The sequence below is a fragment of the Moschus berezovskii genome, chromosome 16, assembly GCF_049115385.1.
Source record: "Moschus berezovskii isolate FMDL1 chromosome 16, NW_MosBer_1.0, whole genome shotgun sequence".
Classification (NCBI taxonomy): Eukaryota; Metazoa; Chordata; class Mammalia; order Artiodactyla; family Moschidae; genus Moschus; species Moschus berezovskii.
This window is the reverse complement of record NC_142475.1, coordinates 25,623,635-25,640,636: the sequence shown is the minus strand read 5'-3', so window position 1 is coordinate 25,640,636 and position 17,002 is coordinate 25,623,635. Positions and strand designations below refer to the sequence as shown.

Genomic DNA, 17,002 nt, shown 5'->3' with positions numbered 1-17,002 from the left:
TTAATTTTTTTTATTTTTATTTTTTTAAATGAGGCTTTTAATTAATGTTTGACAGAGCTGATTTAAGTTGAACAGACTAAATTTCTTTAAACAAACTTACTTATACTCCAGAGTCCTTTAAAAACTTAATAGCATTTATACATTGAAGGTATTTGATTTTCTTGTAACTAGCACTTCAAATGCAACAAGCATTTGAAGCAACAAGCATTTGACCCAACAAGTAAAACTTTCTACAGTTCATAACTTTTATAAATAAAATAAATTAAATGTACAGTGAATAAGTTCTCTGAAATATTTCAATATTTCTGCAGGTTTAGTAACATCGTAAAATACATTTCAACTAAAATTCACAAATCTAAAAACCTGTTAGGCATTTTTAGGCGTTTTAAGTTGGAAATGAAGACCAATGTTACATCGTAGTATGCCAATTACAAATAGTACTTCAAATAGCAAATACTACAGTTTGTCCCAAACTTTAAAAACTATTCATGAACTCAACACTGAACTATTGATGGCTATGAGAATTGTTTCCTAGCCTTTTTGAAAATTTCAACCCATTTACGTTTAAGGTAATTATTGATAAGTACGATCCCGTAGCCATTTTCTTTATTGCTTTGGGTTCAAGTTTATACACTCTTTCTGTGTTTCCTGTCTATAGAAGATCCTTTAGCATTTGTTGGAGAGCTGGTTTGGTGATGCTGAATTCCCTCAGCTTTTGCTTGTCTGTAAAGCTTTTGATTTCTCCTTCATATTTGAATGAGATCCTTGCTGGGTACAGTAGTCTGGGCTGTAGTTTATTTTCTTTCATCACTTTAAGTATGTCTTGCCATTCCCTCCTGGCCTGAAGAGTTTCTGTTGAAAGATCAGCTGTTATCCTTATGGAAATCCCCTTGTGTGTTATTTGCTGTTTTTCCCTTGCTGCTTTTAATATTTGTTCTTTGTGTTTGATCTTTGTTAATTTGATTAATATGTGTCTTGGAGTATTTCGCCTTGGGTTTATCCTGTTGGGGACTCTCTGGGTTTCTTGGACTTGGGTGATTATTTCTTTCCCTATTTTAGGGAAGTTTTCAACTATTATCTCCTCAAGTATTCTCTCATGGTCTTTCTTTTTGTCTTCTTCTTCTGGGACTCCTATGATTCGAATGTTGGAGCGTTTAACATTGTCCCAGAGGTCTCTAATATTGTCCTCATTTCTTTTAATTCGTTTTTCTTTTTTCCTCTCTGTTTCATTTATTTCTACAATTCTATCTCCTAGTTCGCTTATCCTGTCTTCTGCCTCTGTTATTCTACTGTTTGTTCTCTCCAGAGTGTTTCTGATCTCATCTATTGCATTATTCATTGTATATTGACTATTTTTTATTTCTTCTAAGTCCTTACTAAATCTTTCTTCCATCTTCTCAATCTTTTTCTCCAGGTTATTTATCTGTAACTCCATTTTGCTTTCAAGATTTTGAATCATTTTCACCATCAAAATTTGAAATTCTTTATCAGGTAAATTCCCTATATCTTCTTCTTTTGTTTGTGTTGGTGGGCAATTATCTTGTTCCTTTACTTGCTGGGTATTTCTCTGCCTCTTCATCTTGCTTATATTGCTTTGCTTGGGGTGGCCTTTCCCTCTTCTTGCAGTTTGTGGAGTTTTTATTATGTAGTTTCTTCGCTGTGTGTGGGGTTGGACGGGTGACTTGTCAAGGTTCCCTGGTTAGGGAAGCATGTGTCGGTGTTCTGGTAGGTGGAGCTGGATTTCTTCTCTCTCCTTTAGAAGACAATGGGCTGCTTTTCTGGGAGCCTGATGTCCTCTGCCAGTATTCAGAAGTTGTTTTGTGGACTTTACTCCGCGTTCAAATGTTCTTTTGATGAATTTGTGGGGGAGAAAGTGGTCTCACCGTTTTATCCCTCCGTCATCTTGTTCCTTCCTCCCCAGAACACTGGATTCTTATATTCCACTTGGTCGTGGAGTATCTCTTTCCAGCTGCTCCAGCAAGGTGCAGCCACTGTACCTTACCTTGGACGAGGGATATCTCCTCAAGGCCGCCCCTCCTGCTTTGAATGCGGATCAGCTCCTGTCAGCCCTCCGGTGCCCAAGCAGCCACCGCCTCCTGGACGTGATACAGCTCCTCTCGGCCACCGCCCTAACCCTGGGCGCGGGGTAGCTCCTCGCAGCCACGATTCTGCACGTGGTCAGTTGTGCTGGAGCCGGGCGTCACTTGCGTCTGCCTGTCTCTGCTTTTTAATATGCTATCTAGGTTGGTCATAACTTTCCTTCCAAGGAGTAAGCATCTTTTAATTTCATGGCTGCAATCAGCATTCGGAGTGATTTTGGAGCCCCAAAAAATAAAGTCTGACACTGTTTCCACTGTTTCCCCGTCTATTTCCCATGAAGTGACGGGACCAGATGCCATGATCTTCGTTTTCTGAATGTTAAGCTTCAAGCCAACTTTTTCACTCTCCTCTTTCACTTTCATCAAGAGGCTTTTGAGTTCCTCTTCACTTTCTGCCATAAGGGTGGTGTCATCTGCATATCTGAGATTATTGATATTTCTCCCGGCAATCTTGATTCCAGCTTATGCTTCTTCCAGACCAGCTTTTCTCTTGATGTACTCTGCATATAAGTTAAATAAGCAGGGTGACAATATACAACCTTGACGTACTCCTTTTCCTATTTGGAACCAGGGAGGGAGGTTTTTTCATATCATTACTTTCCTTTTTTAAGCTGCATTTAACAAATCATTTTCTGTATCAAGTACTTTTACAAACATTGTCCTAGCAACCATGCTATTTAGGTACATTTGTATCAATATGTTTTAGAAAATGAAAGTGAGGTTCAGATTGATTTATAACTTGTCATCCAGCAAGTAAGTGGCAGAGAGAAGCCAAGCTGTGATTCCAGGTCCCTGGACTCTTTTGCAGTAGACCATACCACCTCCCTGCATTAAGTAATCTCAGATTTGGGCAGACCCTGAGACCACTGGAACCAAGGCTTGCAATGAATGTGTTATGTGTCCTCTTTCCCCAGTGGCTAGGGAATTTAATTAACATTTTACCTGCTTGAAGTCAGAATACCCAAAATGCAATCTTGGATACTTGTACTAAGACTGAGTATATTCTTTAACCTCCATCATGGATTTTAATGAATGACCCAGCCTGCCAGTCTTCTTTCTGGTCTTCTTCCCTTCATTGCCACCCACTTAGAACTACATATCTGACTCTCACAATACTGACTACTGATTATTTCACCACATCCATGACACCAGCCACTATACCCCACCTTCAATATTAGGCTTACTGAACACCACTGAGGCATACCCAAGCCCAAGTTGCCATGTTCACTGTGATTTTGATTCTTGTCACCTTCCTTTGGGACTCCTCCTACATCTAACCCTAGCTCCAGCAGCATTTATCCTGGTCTTGCTCTCTATTTCACCCTGGCATGTTAATCAGAAAATAACAAAACCATTGCCAGGTTTATTTAAGTTTTAAATGGAAGTAAAAAAGAAAATATATATCCCACCTCAGATTGCATTTTGTTGGTAAGATTTCTCATATTACATTTTTTCTATGTTTTCTCTACTTCAAATGAAATCTCTCTTTACATTTCCACCAGATTTGTATTTCTGAAGATTTATTTCTATTTCATGAATATGACATTTTTAAAGTCTGATGTGCAGAGTCCATTACAATTTGATCAGAACTTAGTATATGTCAGTCAGGTGGGCATACTCCCTAGCTTCTCCCACTCCAGCCCACTCAAAGCCTTTTCTCATTTCATTGCACTTACCATGCACGCCCTTTATTATTCTCTCCCCTGCTTATCTAATTTTACCCATCATTTGAAGTCCCTGGTTTATCTCCACTCAGAAGTCCCCCCTCTCTATAATCAGCACACGCTGCTGCTGCTGCTGAGTCACTTCAGTCGTGTCTGACTCTGTGTGACCCCATAGACGGAAGCCCACCAGGCTCCCCCGTCCCTGGGATTCTCCAGGCAAGAACACTGGAGTGGGTTGCCATTTCCTTCTCCAATGTGTGAAAGTGAAGTTGCTCAGTCGTGTCCGACTCTTAGCGACCCCATGGACTGCAGCCTACCAGGTTCCTCCATCCATGGGATTTTCTAGGCAAGAGTACTGGAGTGGCTTGCCATTGCCTTCTCCACAGCACATGCTAATCTCTAATGCTGCTGCTAGCTGCTAAGTCACTTCAGTCGTGTCCAACTCTGTGTGACCCCATAGACGGCAGCCCACCAGGCTCCCCCGTCCCTGGGATTCTCCAGGCAAGAACACTGGAGTGGGTTGCCATTTCCTTCTTAAAACATATAGTTTCTTAAAACATGAACTGGACCATATAATTTTCCAAGAAAATATTTTTTATGGCTTTCCAAGAAAATATTTTTTATGGCTTTCCATTGTATTTAAATCAAAATTTAGTCTCCAAGTCACTGGCTCCAAGTCTAAGTATAATCAGGCCCCTGTCTGCATACTCTTTGTTAAGTCTTCATTGATTTGTTCTTTCATTAACAAGTGAAAGAGGGATTTAAAACTCCAAGAGAAAGAAGCCAGTGAAAATATTCTTACCAAAAGACAGTTGCAATTGCTCTTCCTGTCACATTCCATCTCTGTCTTAAGAGGGGAAGATAAGATTCATCTGTGGTTCACAGGTCTGTGGTGTAGCATCTTACAAAGGTGGAGTGGAGTACAGCCCTACTCATTCTTTTATAACCCAGATGAATTGATAGCTGCTGCTCCTGCTAAGTCACTTCAGTCGTGTCCGACTCTGTGTGACCCCATAGACGGAAGCCCACCAGGCTCCCCCTTCCCTGGGAGTACAATTACTATGTTTCTTAAGTGGTACACTAAGGAGGTAGGTTTTCACCATTTTCTAACTTAATAAAAACACAAATCAACAAGGATACATACTTTTTTTAGAGAGAGATAATGAAATATAAGACCTTTGTAAAACAATACATACTTAATTTTTCTTTTATGCTAACTTTAATAAACTATCTCATGGAAAATGCAATGGCTGGATCTTGTACTACTGTGGTCTAAGAACCAAGGTCAGTTTTCCAAGCCCATCACTTCCCAAGTTACAAAGGAAATATAATATAGCAAGTATTCCACATTCTTTATGTGCAAACAGAATAAACCATGGATCTTTATCCTCATCTTATGTCTCTGGCCCCATAGTGTATTAAATCCACATTGACTTCCTTTCTGTTCCTCAGAAGGGCCAAACTATTTCCTACCTCAGATCCTCAGGTTTTTCATAACCGATTCTCCTCTCCTTTAGGTGTGTCAGTTTCTCAAGTTGACCTTCATAGACTACCCAGTTCTGAAATGTGCAAAAGAAGTTTCTTCTTTAATTTCTGTTTTAGCAACCTGATTCTTTTACAGAACTTGTCACAATTTTTAAAAATTTCATTTATTCATTTGGTTCTTAAAGGGTTTTCCTACTGGACTTTAGGCTCCATGAAGGCTGATCATGTATGTTTTAGTAACTATTGGGTTCCTAGTACCTAGTGCAATGCCTGGCACAGAATTCATAATTAATAAGCATTTGTTAAACAGATAATTCCCATTTTCAGTTTTAATTGCAGTAGTTGTTTTTATGTGCCTAAATCTTGATTCCTCAGTGACCTATATTACGTTTAAAGAGAGCATCTAAAACCTCTTGATCAGGGTTTACAAGTACCTGTTGAATTATATGCTTTATTTATTTGTTTGTCTGAATTTCAGTCCTTCACACTCTCTTTTAAACTGGTATTTAATTACAACCTTGGTTGATATCTTTTGGGAGCCTCTTAAAAATTAAAAATTTAACTAGCAGGGGAAGATGTAGGTATTTTAGAGCGTGGTGCTCATATAATTGGGGGAGACCTTTTGAAAAAAATAATGTAAATTAAATACTAGTCTTTAGGAGGGACTTGTATAAGTGAAGGGAGCCTAAAATTTAAGCTTAATTTAGTTTCAACAAATCTGCCTCTGTTAATGGGGTTGAAATCTTGATTGCAATATGTTTTTTCTTGCACTGTGTCCAGAATTTGCAGGACGTAAAAGAGTCTGATGCTAGGAGGGATTGGGGGTGGGAGGAGACGGGGACGACAGAGAATGAGATGGCTGGATGGCATCACTGACTCAATGGACATGAGTTTGGGTGAACTCCGGGAGTTGGTGATGGACAGGGAGGCCTGGCATGCTGTGATTCATGGGGTCGCAAAGAGTCGGACACGACAGAGCGACTGAACTGAACTGAACTGAAGCATGGTATTTGAGCCACACACATCGCACAGTTTATTCCGTCTGACTCTTGATGCAGCCTCACCCTCTCTCCCCTCTGCCATTGCTCTTGTTTACTGCAGTCAACTACATGCCAGCTGGATATCAGTTTGAGAAACGAACTTCCCCAAGACAGCTGTTAATACACTGATGCTAATTCAGTGATGCCAGTAGGAGGTTGGCATTGCTCTAATTTCAAATTGGCCTGAAAAATCTCATTCTTTCTCAAATTTTGCCCAAAGTCTCAAGTTTTCTATTTTTTTTCCTTCTTTTAACTATTACTGTCCATCAGAAATTGCCATATATTTTATTGACACTGTAGCTGTTTGTTTTTCTTCTTCTCATAGAACTTGAATTGCTAAAAAGGAAGGGGAAGGCAAATACATAGCAACCACTATACTATCCATGTGACTTTCATTTCCTAGCTACTCTCAGTTCTTGAAGAAAGTTTCAGTTTTACCGATGAGGCAATAAAGTTAAGGGAAAAAATAGGGCAGCCCCCTGCCCTGCTGCCCATGTTTTAGACCAGTGAATTATTGGTTTTCATAGTGAACTGGAGTTCAGTGGGTCTGGACAGACTCTGCCACCTGTGAAGCAATGTTTAAGTTAAAAGATCTGTCTTGGAGATTGGGAATGCTGAAACATAGGTAAAGAAAATAAATGTCTTGAGGGACATTCTCTTATAGAGAGCATATTTGTCCCAGATGAATACCTTGCTAGCCTAGAGAAATCCAGAGATTAAACCTCTGAGGCAGCAGCTGAAGAATACAGTAATGGAAGTGATGAAAACAAAAGAGAGAAGGGAGGGGCATAATTGGGACACACAAGGCATTTTGATATTTTGGGTTTTGAGAGGAGTCCCTAGGTAAGAAACCACATAGTGCGCTCTGTTCATGTATTCAACGTGTAATCATACCTATTACATGCCAGGCACCTATGCTCAACAATAGGAATATAGCAATAAATAAGACAGGAACATACAATATAGAAGGAAATAAACACACTTTAAAGCGTTCAGTATTAGGGGTTATACAGTACAGTGGTCTTGCAAAGGAATAAGTGACTTTTTATTGGGGACATCACAGAAGAGCATCTCCTGTGCTGACAGGTGACATTGTTGACTGCTGATCTGGTTGAATATCAACATATAAAAGATGGCAGAGGGGAAAGAAGGAAAAATCCCAGGTCCTTGACAATTGCTTTGAGCTGCTATATTTATAACTTTGGAACAATGTGCCTCTGGACATCTTAAAAACTGAAATAATAAGGCTGAGTTTACGGCCTAAATGAAGGACATATGGCAGAGAAAGGGGTTGAGGCTTACTTATTGAACTGATTGATGTATATGGTGGTGATGGTGTAGTCACTAAGTCATGTACAACTCTTGTGACCCCATGGACTATAGTCTGCCAGGCTCCTCTGTCCATGGGATTCTTCAGGCAAGAATACTGGAGTGGGTTGCCATTTCCTTCTCCAGGGGATCTTCCTGACCCAGGAATTGAACTCGGGTCTCTTGCATTGCAGATGGATTCTTTACTGACTGAGCTTTGAGGGAGACTGAATTGCATGGTAGATGATAACTTCTCAACTGTTTTATTACCTGTTCTCTTGATGATGTTAATTAATGAACTCTACATGAATAGCACTTTGCCAACAAAGGTCCTTAAAGTCAGATATGGTTTTTCCAGTAGTCATGTACGGATGTAAGAGTTGGTCCATAAAGAAGGCTAAGTGCTAAAGAATCAATGCTTTTGAATTGTGATGCTGGAGAAAACTCTTGAGAGTCCCTTGGACTGCAAGGAGCTCAAACCAGTGAGTCTAAAAGGAAATCAATGCTGAATATTCATTGGAAGGACTGTTGTTGAAGCTAAAGCTCCAATACTTTGGCCACCTGATGTGAAGAGCCAACTCATTGGAAAAGACCCTGATTCTGGGAAAGATTGAAGGCAAATGGAGAAGGGGGTGGCAGATGGTGAGATGGTTAGATAGCATCACTGATTCAGTGGACATGAATCTGAGCAAACTCCAGGAGGTAGTGAAGGACAGGGGAGCCTGGTGTGATATAATCCTCGGTGTTGCAAAGAGTTAAACACCACTTAGTTACTGAACAACAACAAAATCATAAATAGACGTAATAGAAATTTTTGCCTGTTTCAAATATTGATTGTCTTCTGATACTGCCCTCTCCCCATTTCTAGAATTGTAACACAGGACAGAAAATGGCTTCCTAGATCACAATGAACTTAATATGTTGTTTGGACCTAACTTCGGACCTCTCTGTTGGCTTAGATTCTCTGGTTTCAGCTTCCACCCCAATCCTAGCTTCTTCTCCCACGCTAGTTTACATAGTTGAAGTCATAGCATAATTTGCTCCAACTCTTACCCTGTGGAGATAAGTATGGATTTGGAGTAGGATGTGAAGTCTCCAGGGAGAGAATGTCACAATATTTTCAAAGTCTAGACTTTCTGAGTTCTGAAGGTAGAGTGTACAAGTTTTAGATTGTAAAGGGCTGGGGTTCTAAACCTACTATCTTTTTGAGAACCATTATTTTTTAGAAGTGAAATAAAGTTGAATGTTTGTGAGAGGAAGCCTATAGATGGTAGAGGAATTTCTTGAGGGAAGACACTGAGAGGAAGGAGTCAATAAAACATGAAAGAAAGAGTCCCAAGAGTCATAAAGCAGGGACCCATATCCCACAATTATCCACAGTCAAGAAAAGACCTAGACTTATGGGACAGTGGTAGAGCCACTGTGAAGGGCATAGTTCTACTGCCAGGAAGCCATGTTATCCTCAGAGAGCCTAGATTAGACTAGAACCTGAGGACCAGCTCACCTGGAAAGGCTGCCCATCCAGTAGAAATGCATTCACTTAGCTTCCTAAATTTGGGGAAAACACATTTCACATGAACTGTGAACTTCCAGATGTTCAAGCTGGATTTAGAAAAGGCAGAGGAAGCAGAGATCAAATTGCCAACATCCACTGGATCATCGAAAAAGCAAGAGAGTTTCAGAAAAACATCTACTTCTGCTTTATTGACTATGTCAAAGCCTTTGACTGTGTGGATGACAACAAACTGTGGAAAATTCTGAAAGAGATGGGAATACCAGACTACCTTACCTGCCTCCTGATAAATCTGTATGCAGATCAAGAAGCAACAGTTAGAACCGGACATGGAACAACAGACTGGTTCCAAATTTGGAAAGGAGTATGTCAAGGCTGAATATTGTCACCTGCTTATGTAACTTATATGCAGAGTACATTATGTGAAATGCTGGGCTGAAAAAAAAAAAAGGAATGCCAGGCTGGATGAAGCACAAGCTGGAATCAAGATTGCCAGGAGAAATATCAATTATATATGCAGAGACATTAATTTACCAACAAAGGTCTGTCTAGTCAAAGCTATGGTTTTTCCAGTAGTCATGTATGGACGTAAGAGTTGGACTATAAAGAAAGCTGAGCACCGAAGAATGTCATTGAGGAATTTTAGACAGGGGCATGTTATGATCTTATTTACATTTTTAAATAGTCACTGATATGGGGACAAATTAAAAAGTTTTGTTAGGCTGTTGTTGTAATAGTCTGAGTAGCAAATGTCTCTTAAGGTAGTTTATTAGTTAAACCAATATTGAGAGCTGTTGGAAAATACCGGAAAAGTTTATTCCTTTGTTTTAATAAGTTAAGTGTTAGCTCAAGTACAATTTCAAAATGGCATGTGTGGTAAAAAAAGGTAAGAATACCCAGTGATGTTAATTCTATTCAATGGAAAAGATCCAAAAGTTTAAGGCTAGAAAAAGAAGAAACAAAATTCTTATTATACAAAGATCATTTGATTATCTTAATAGAAAAATCTAAGGACTCTATAAACAAACTATCAATTCAGTTCAGTTCAGTTCAGTCGCTCAGTCGTGTCCGACTCTCCGCGACCCCATGAATCACAGCGCACCAGGCCTCCCTGTCCATCACCAACTCCCAGAGTACACTCAAACTCATGTCCACAGAGTCGGTGATGCCATCCAGCCATCTCATTCTCCGTCGTCCCCTTCTCCTCCTGCCCCCAACCTTTCCCAGCATCAGAGTCTTTTCCAGTGAGTCAACTCGTCGCATGAGGTGGCCAAAGTATTGCAGTTTTAGCTTTAGCATCAGTCCCTCCAATGAACATCCAGGATTGATCTCCTTTAGAATGGACTGGTTGTATCTCCTTGCGGTATAAGGGACTCTCAAGAGTCTTCTCCAACACCACAGTTCAAAAGCATCGATTCTTCGGCGATCAGCCTTCTTCACAGTCCAACTCTCACATCCATACATGACCACGGGAAAAACCATTGCCTTGACTAGACTATAATTACTGATAAAAAAAAATCAGGAAAGTTGCTAGATTCAAGACCAATTCCCCCAAATTGGTTGAGAATCCCACTGTCTACTCCTCAGAAAGAATAGAAATAAGTAATTTAATAGATTAAATTTTATATGGAATCTAGGCATTAAATTTTTAAAGATGTGCAAAAGTTTATGAAAAAATTATAAAACCTTATTGACAATTTCCTATACAAATGGAGAACATAGCATGTTCATGAGTAAGAAGACCCTCTTTTGTAACATTTTCATCCTCCTCAAATAGATCTTGAATATTCTTTGAAATTCTGATCAAGATCCAAACAAGATTTTATTAGTTTTAGAAAATTGAAAAGGTACTTTATGTAGAAGAGCGAAAGTAAAGAATAATAATTTTAAAGGAGTGGTAGGAGGAAGGAAAGGAGAGACCTTTTGTACAAAGCACTAAAACTTATTTTAAATGCACAGTAGTTAGGACAGTCTGAGACTAACACGGAAACAAATGGGCCAATGCAAAAGAACTGATAGCCCTAAAACTCTATATATTCATCAGTGGCATTATAAACTTGGAGAAAGCATGGGCTATTCAGTAAACTGTGCTGAGACAAATGGATATTCACATAGAAAAATAAAATAAGATTAGATTCTTATGTTTAAAGATAAATACTAAGTTGATTAAGACCTAAATAAATTTATGAAAAGATGCTCAGTCTCACTAGTAATCAAGAAAATACAAGTTAAAACAATAACAAAATACCATTTACTCCCATTAAATTGGCAAAAAGTGGAAAAGTGACAGGTATTCATATGAAAGAGGAATTATCAGGAACTCTCATAAGCTGCTGATAGTTAAACTGTGGTTTAGAGAGCTCTGGTACTTCAGACCTCTATGTCTCAGCACAGAAAAGAATTCAGCGAGAGGCAAAGTGATAGATAAAAATAAATTTATTAGAATAGGACTCTTGTGATGTTTACAAGTGGGCAGGTGAAAAATACCACACCCTGAGATTTTGGCTACAGCTTTATAATCAAAGGAAAAGTGGGGAGGGTGAGAAAAACTTCTTCGTCTTTCTTGAATAGATGTCATGCTTCCATCTTCAGCTCCTCCTTCAGATTGGGCAGGGGAGTTTTCTTGTCCCTATATGGTCAAGCTAGATGCACAAATTATTGTTTTTTAATGTGTGCAGAGAGCATGTCCTATGGATCATTAACTTACAGAGCTCACTGGGCAGGATGTGGATCTCATGCCATCATTGTTTTATTGTTTGGGGGCATGTCACATGCTTCTGTTACGTAGTTTTGTTGCTAAGCAAGCCTGCTTGGTTTTGTGGTTAAGCAAATCTACTTTTTGGAGTGATAATTAATTTACAGGGGTCTCCCTTATTTTTCTGTTTACAGTTCCCCTTTGTTGTGTTTTAGTCACTAAGTTGTGTCCCACTTTTTTGTGACCCCATGGATGATAGCCTGCCAGGCTCCTCTATACATGGGATTTCCCAGGCAAGTGTACTGGAGCTGGTTGCCTTTGCCTTCCACAAACAATTCCCTAGTGGGATTAACTAACCACCTACTTTGTCCCTTTACTCTGACCCTATCAATAGAAGGTTAAATTATCTAAAATAATATTGGTGAGAAATTTGGCAGTGTCTATCTTGGGCTCCAAAATCACTGCAGATGGTGACTGCAGCCATGAAATTAAAAGACTCTTGCTCCTTGGAAGAAAACCGATGACCAACCTAGACAGCATATTAAAAAGCAGAGATATTATTCTGCCAACAAAGGTCCATCTAGTCAAAGATATGGTTTTTCCAGTAGTCATGTATGGATGTGAGAGTTGGACTATAAAGAAAGCTGAGCACTGAAGAATTGATGCTTTTGAACTGTGGTGTTGGAGAAGACTCTTAAGAGTGCCTTGGACTGCAAGGATATCAAACCAGTCAATGGTAAAGGAAATCAGTCCTGGGTGTTCTTTGGAAGGACTGATGCTGAGGCTGAAACTCCAATACTTTGGCCACCTCATGTGAAGAATTGACTCATTTGAAAAGACCCTGATGCTGGGAAAGATTGAAGGCAGGAGGAGAAGGGGACAAAAGAGGATAAGATGGTTGTATGACATCAGCGACATGATGGACATGAGTTTGATGAAGCTCTGGGAGTTGGTGATGGACAGGGATGCCTGGTGTTCTGCAGTCCATGGAGCCACAAAGAGTTGGACATGACTGAGCAAATGAGCTAACTGAGAAGTACACCTCAAGGCTCAGCAGTTCCTTGTTAGGTATATCATAAAGAAACTCTCGAATATGTACACAAGAATGTTGCACAGGAATGTTCACAGCAAGATTGTCTGAAACAGAGGAAAATTGCAAATTACATAAATTTGAGCAATAGAAAAATGGACAAAGTGAACTATACAGGCAGCCCTTTGTGTCCACAGAAGATTGAATAAATTTGGGAAAAATTTTTTAGACAGCTTCAAAAAGCAAAACTTGAATTTCTGGTGTGCTTGGGTTTCCCAGTTGACTCAGTGGTAAAAAATCCACCTGCTAATGCAGGAGACATGGATTTGATCCCTGGATCAGAAAGATCTCTTAGAGAAGTAAATGGCAACCCACTCTTGTATTCTTGCCTGTGAAATCCTATGGACAGAGGAGCCTGGCAGGTTACAGTCCATGAGGTCACAAAAGTGTTGGACACGATTTTACGACTAAACAATAGTAAGCAACCATTTACATTGTATATACAACTATTTACATGTATTTACATTGTATTAGCTATGGCAAGAAGTCTAGACTTGTCATGTTAGGTATGACAAGCAATCTGCTGCTGCTGCTAAGTCACTTCAGTCATGTCCGACTCTGTGTGACCCCATAGACGGGAGCCCACCAGGCTCCCCCGTCCCTGGGATTCTCCAGGCAAGAACACTGGAGTGGGTTACCATTTCCTTCTCCAATGTGTGAAAGTGAAAAGTGAAAGTGAAGTCGCTCAGTCGTGTCCGACTCTTAGCGACCCCACGGACTGCAGCCTACCAGACTCAACAATCCATGGGATTTTCTAGGCAAGAGTACTGGAGTGGCTTGCCATTGCCTTCTCCAGACTCCCATAAAAGTACATGGGAGCATGTAGTCTCAGGTTATATGCAAATATTATGACATTTTATATAAAGCACTTGAGTATATTCAAATAGTGGCTATATACATAGTTGGATAAAGAGGACTGAAATTTGGAAGGATAAACAGAAAGCTTGAACTTATAATGTTTTACTTCTTTAAAAAAAAATCTTAAGCAAAATAGGAAAATATTGCTTAAGCAAGCTAAGACGTGGTTATGTTCGTTGTAATATTTGTGAATGAAAAATGCTGCCTGCCTTATCAGTAAACAAATGATGTTGCAGTCATCAAGCTCATTACTGCCACCCCCAACAGTGAGCCCTGAGGGAACTCATGTTGGAAACCAATAGGCTGCCCACTACCAAGCTCTCAGCCACTCAGCCACTCAGTGGTACACCCTGATAGGACTCAGTATACTGACTCTAGATACCTAAAGTGAAAGTGTAAAAGTCACTCAATCATGTCCGATTCTTTGCGACCCCATGTACGATACAGTCCATGGAATTTTTTAGGCCAGAATACTGGAGTGGGTAGCCTTTCGCTTCTCCAAGGCATCTTCCCAAGCCAGTGATGGAACCCAGATCTCCTGCATTGCAGGTGGATTCTTTACCAGCTGAGCCACAAGGGAAGCCTCTACATACCTAAAGTTCATATCAAAGGAATAATTTCAATGAACCCAGACTATTGCATCTTCCTGTACGTGGAAAAGTGCTAAATTCATTAACTTAAGATACCTGATTTTCTTTAATGGCATTTTTTTTTTGGATGTTCCAACTACCTGGTCTTTGTTGCAAAAACCTCTGTATATCCTAACTCCTCCTTTACCTCTTTGGAGATGTCCCCAGCAATGCTTCTTATGTCTAAGAAGCTACTTCCTAGGCTTGAAGTCCTCAGAAAGTCTGTCGAATGAAATGTAATTCTCAATTTGTTGACATATTCCTAATTGTTCTTTATGCTTGTAATCTGTGTTTTAAAGGCATGTTCTTTATAGAAGTGGTTGATAGTTCTAGTGGCAGTCAGGAGGTATGAATGCTATAGGCCTTTCTTAGGGACTCTGGCACTTGAGACTCATGACCCCTTCAAAGTGGGTGGCTGCTACCCAGCCCCAGTTATCTGTTGCCAAGTGGGAACTCAGACTTTGTGTTGCCATATCTATTTTTTCCAGAGACACCAATAATCTGAATTTTTTAATGTGAAATGTCTTGATTTTTAAAAGCTGGCAACTAAATTCAAATTAACTAAACAAAGTAAAATAAAACACTATGAGGGTTCAAACCAAAGGGGAAAAAATTGCCTGTGTATTGGATTCAGCCCCACAGGTTACTAGTCTGCCACCACCTCTGCTGTGGGCTCTTATATTGTAATCTATTTGTGTGGCAAACGTAGGCAAAATATTGTAAAGTCTTTTGTTGTGAAAGATGTTATTCATGTGAAGAAGGTGAAAATGTTCCAGGGCTCTGCAGAAAATGTGTACTAACCAGACTCCCTGGATCCCTGCAGAGAGGAACTTTGGCTGTGCTAAGGGTGATTCTTAGCTTCTTGTACACTTTATCGTCTGCAAATCCTTCACTGTGAAGACCTCAAAAGAGAAGCAAGACTTTTCCGTTGACTCCAAGACTACCTCAGCAAATGCCAGACCCAGCAGGCCCTTCCTATTGTATGTTAAGTCTCCAAACAGCTGTAAATAGTTTGTGCCAAGATCTCTAGGAGTATGACAAACAAATAGCATTTTACATACCCCAGGAGGCCAATTAAAGCTAGGAGACCAAAGAACATAATCTCTGAATAGTCACCACACCTCCCCGGGCTGATGGCTGTGTTGCTTTTTATTTCCTAATCTCTTCTCATCATATCCATAGGTTTTGGTTTAATTTTTAGCAGAGTGTTTTGAACTGGATATCATTTTAAAAGAAACTATTGCCTAAATGTCTAGTCCGTATATTTTCTTATCAACATTTTCTCATGTGAGTGAGTTATGTACCTTCTTCTTATAGATTACCCAGTCCATTGAAGAGTTGGGTCAGTGTGTTCTTTGGACAGAGACTGCAGTTATTGAAACCTCCTCAAAAGTGCTGAAAAAACTTTGTTATAGAAATCATTTGTGAAGCCATTTGTGGGGATAAATCATGCAACTTAATTCACCAGATAATCATTCCCTCTTAAAGGAACTTGATTCTGTTTCTGTATTGACAAGTCTCTAATATTTTTAAACGCTATCACAGTATTCTTGTATTTAGACCAGATTCATATAGTAACATTTTATAAGGTAGTATTAGCTATATGGAGGTGCAACAGCCAAGTAGGGATAAAATGAACTAATGATCATATGATGTTCTCATGCACATTTATATCACTGACAGATGCTATGATACCTTAGAGACAATTGGTGTAAAGGGACATCGGCAACAAATTGGGAGTGTGTTATACTAAAAACAGGAGCGGGTAAAAGAAAATGAAGAATACTGATGTAGAATCCTGCCTAATGGAAAGTAATTACAAAACTAAGGATGAACCTAACAATTTTTAGTCTGTGAATAAAAGTTTTTATTTTTGGTTATTATACACAATGAAAGGTAATCAAATTCTTTGAATTTGAATTTTTTAAAGAACTAAGTTCTGAAATTAACTACTTGCGTTGTTTCCAAATCAGTATGGTTTTTCATTGTTTTGTTTTATACACAATTTTTACCTACATTTTTATCCATTTAACATTTGCAGACGTGGGAGATGCCGGCCCTGGCATCGCAGACGCGAGAGACCCAGCGCAACCGACCACGCAAAGAGGCGTGGCCGTGAGGAGATACTCCACGCCTGAGGCCAGGGCCGGCAGCCGAGAGGAACTGCCCCACGTCCAATAGGCGGTGGCTGCGTGGGAGCAGGAGGGCCGAGAGGAGCTACTCCACGTTCAAGGTCAGGAGGGGCGGCCTTGAGGCGATACCCCTTGTCCAAGGTAAGGTGCAGCGGCTGCGCTCTCTTGGAGCAGCTGTGAAGAGATATCCCACACGCAAGGTAAGAGAAACCCAAATAAGACGGTAGGTATTGCGAGGGGGCATCAGAGGGCAGACACACTGAAATCATAATCACAGGAAACTACTCGATCTGATCACATGGACCACAGCCGAATGTGGTCCACTGGAGAAGGGAATGGCAAACCACTTCAGTATACTTGCCTTGAGAACCCCATGAACAGTATTAAAGGGCAAAATGATAGGATACTGAATGAGGAATTCCCCAGGTCGGTAGGTGCCCAGTATGCTACTGGAGATCAATAGAGAAATAACTCTAGAAGGAATAAAGG

The 17,002-nt window shown here is 39.9% G+C and overlaps 1 long non-coding RNA gene across 1 annotated transcript in view; it reads left to right on the top strand.

Annotated features, from left to right (window-relative positions):
- The window catches only part of LOC148775237 (uncharacterized), a 59,762-nt gene extending 43,004 nt beyond the window's left edge, over window positions 1-16,758 (top strand). Inside the window, exon 3 of the long non-coding RNA XR_016039342.1 lies at window positions 16,423-16,758. This is a non-coding gene — a long non-coding RNA (uncharacterized LOC148775237). The remainder of the gene's footprint in view (window positions 1-16,422) is intronic.
- The last annotated feature ends 244 nt before the right edge of the window (window positions 16,759-17,002 follow it).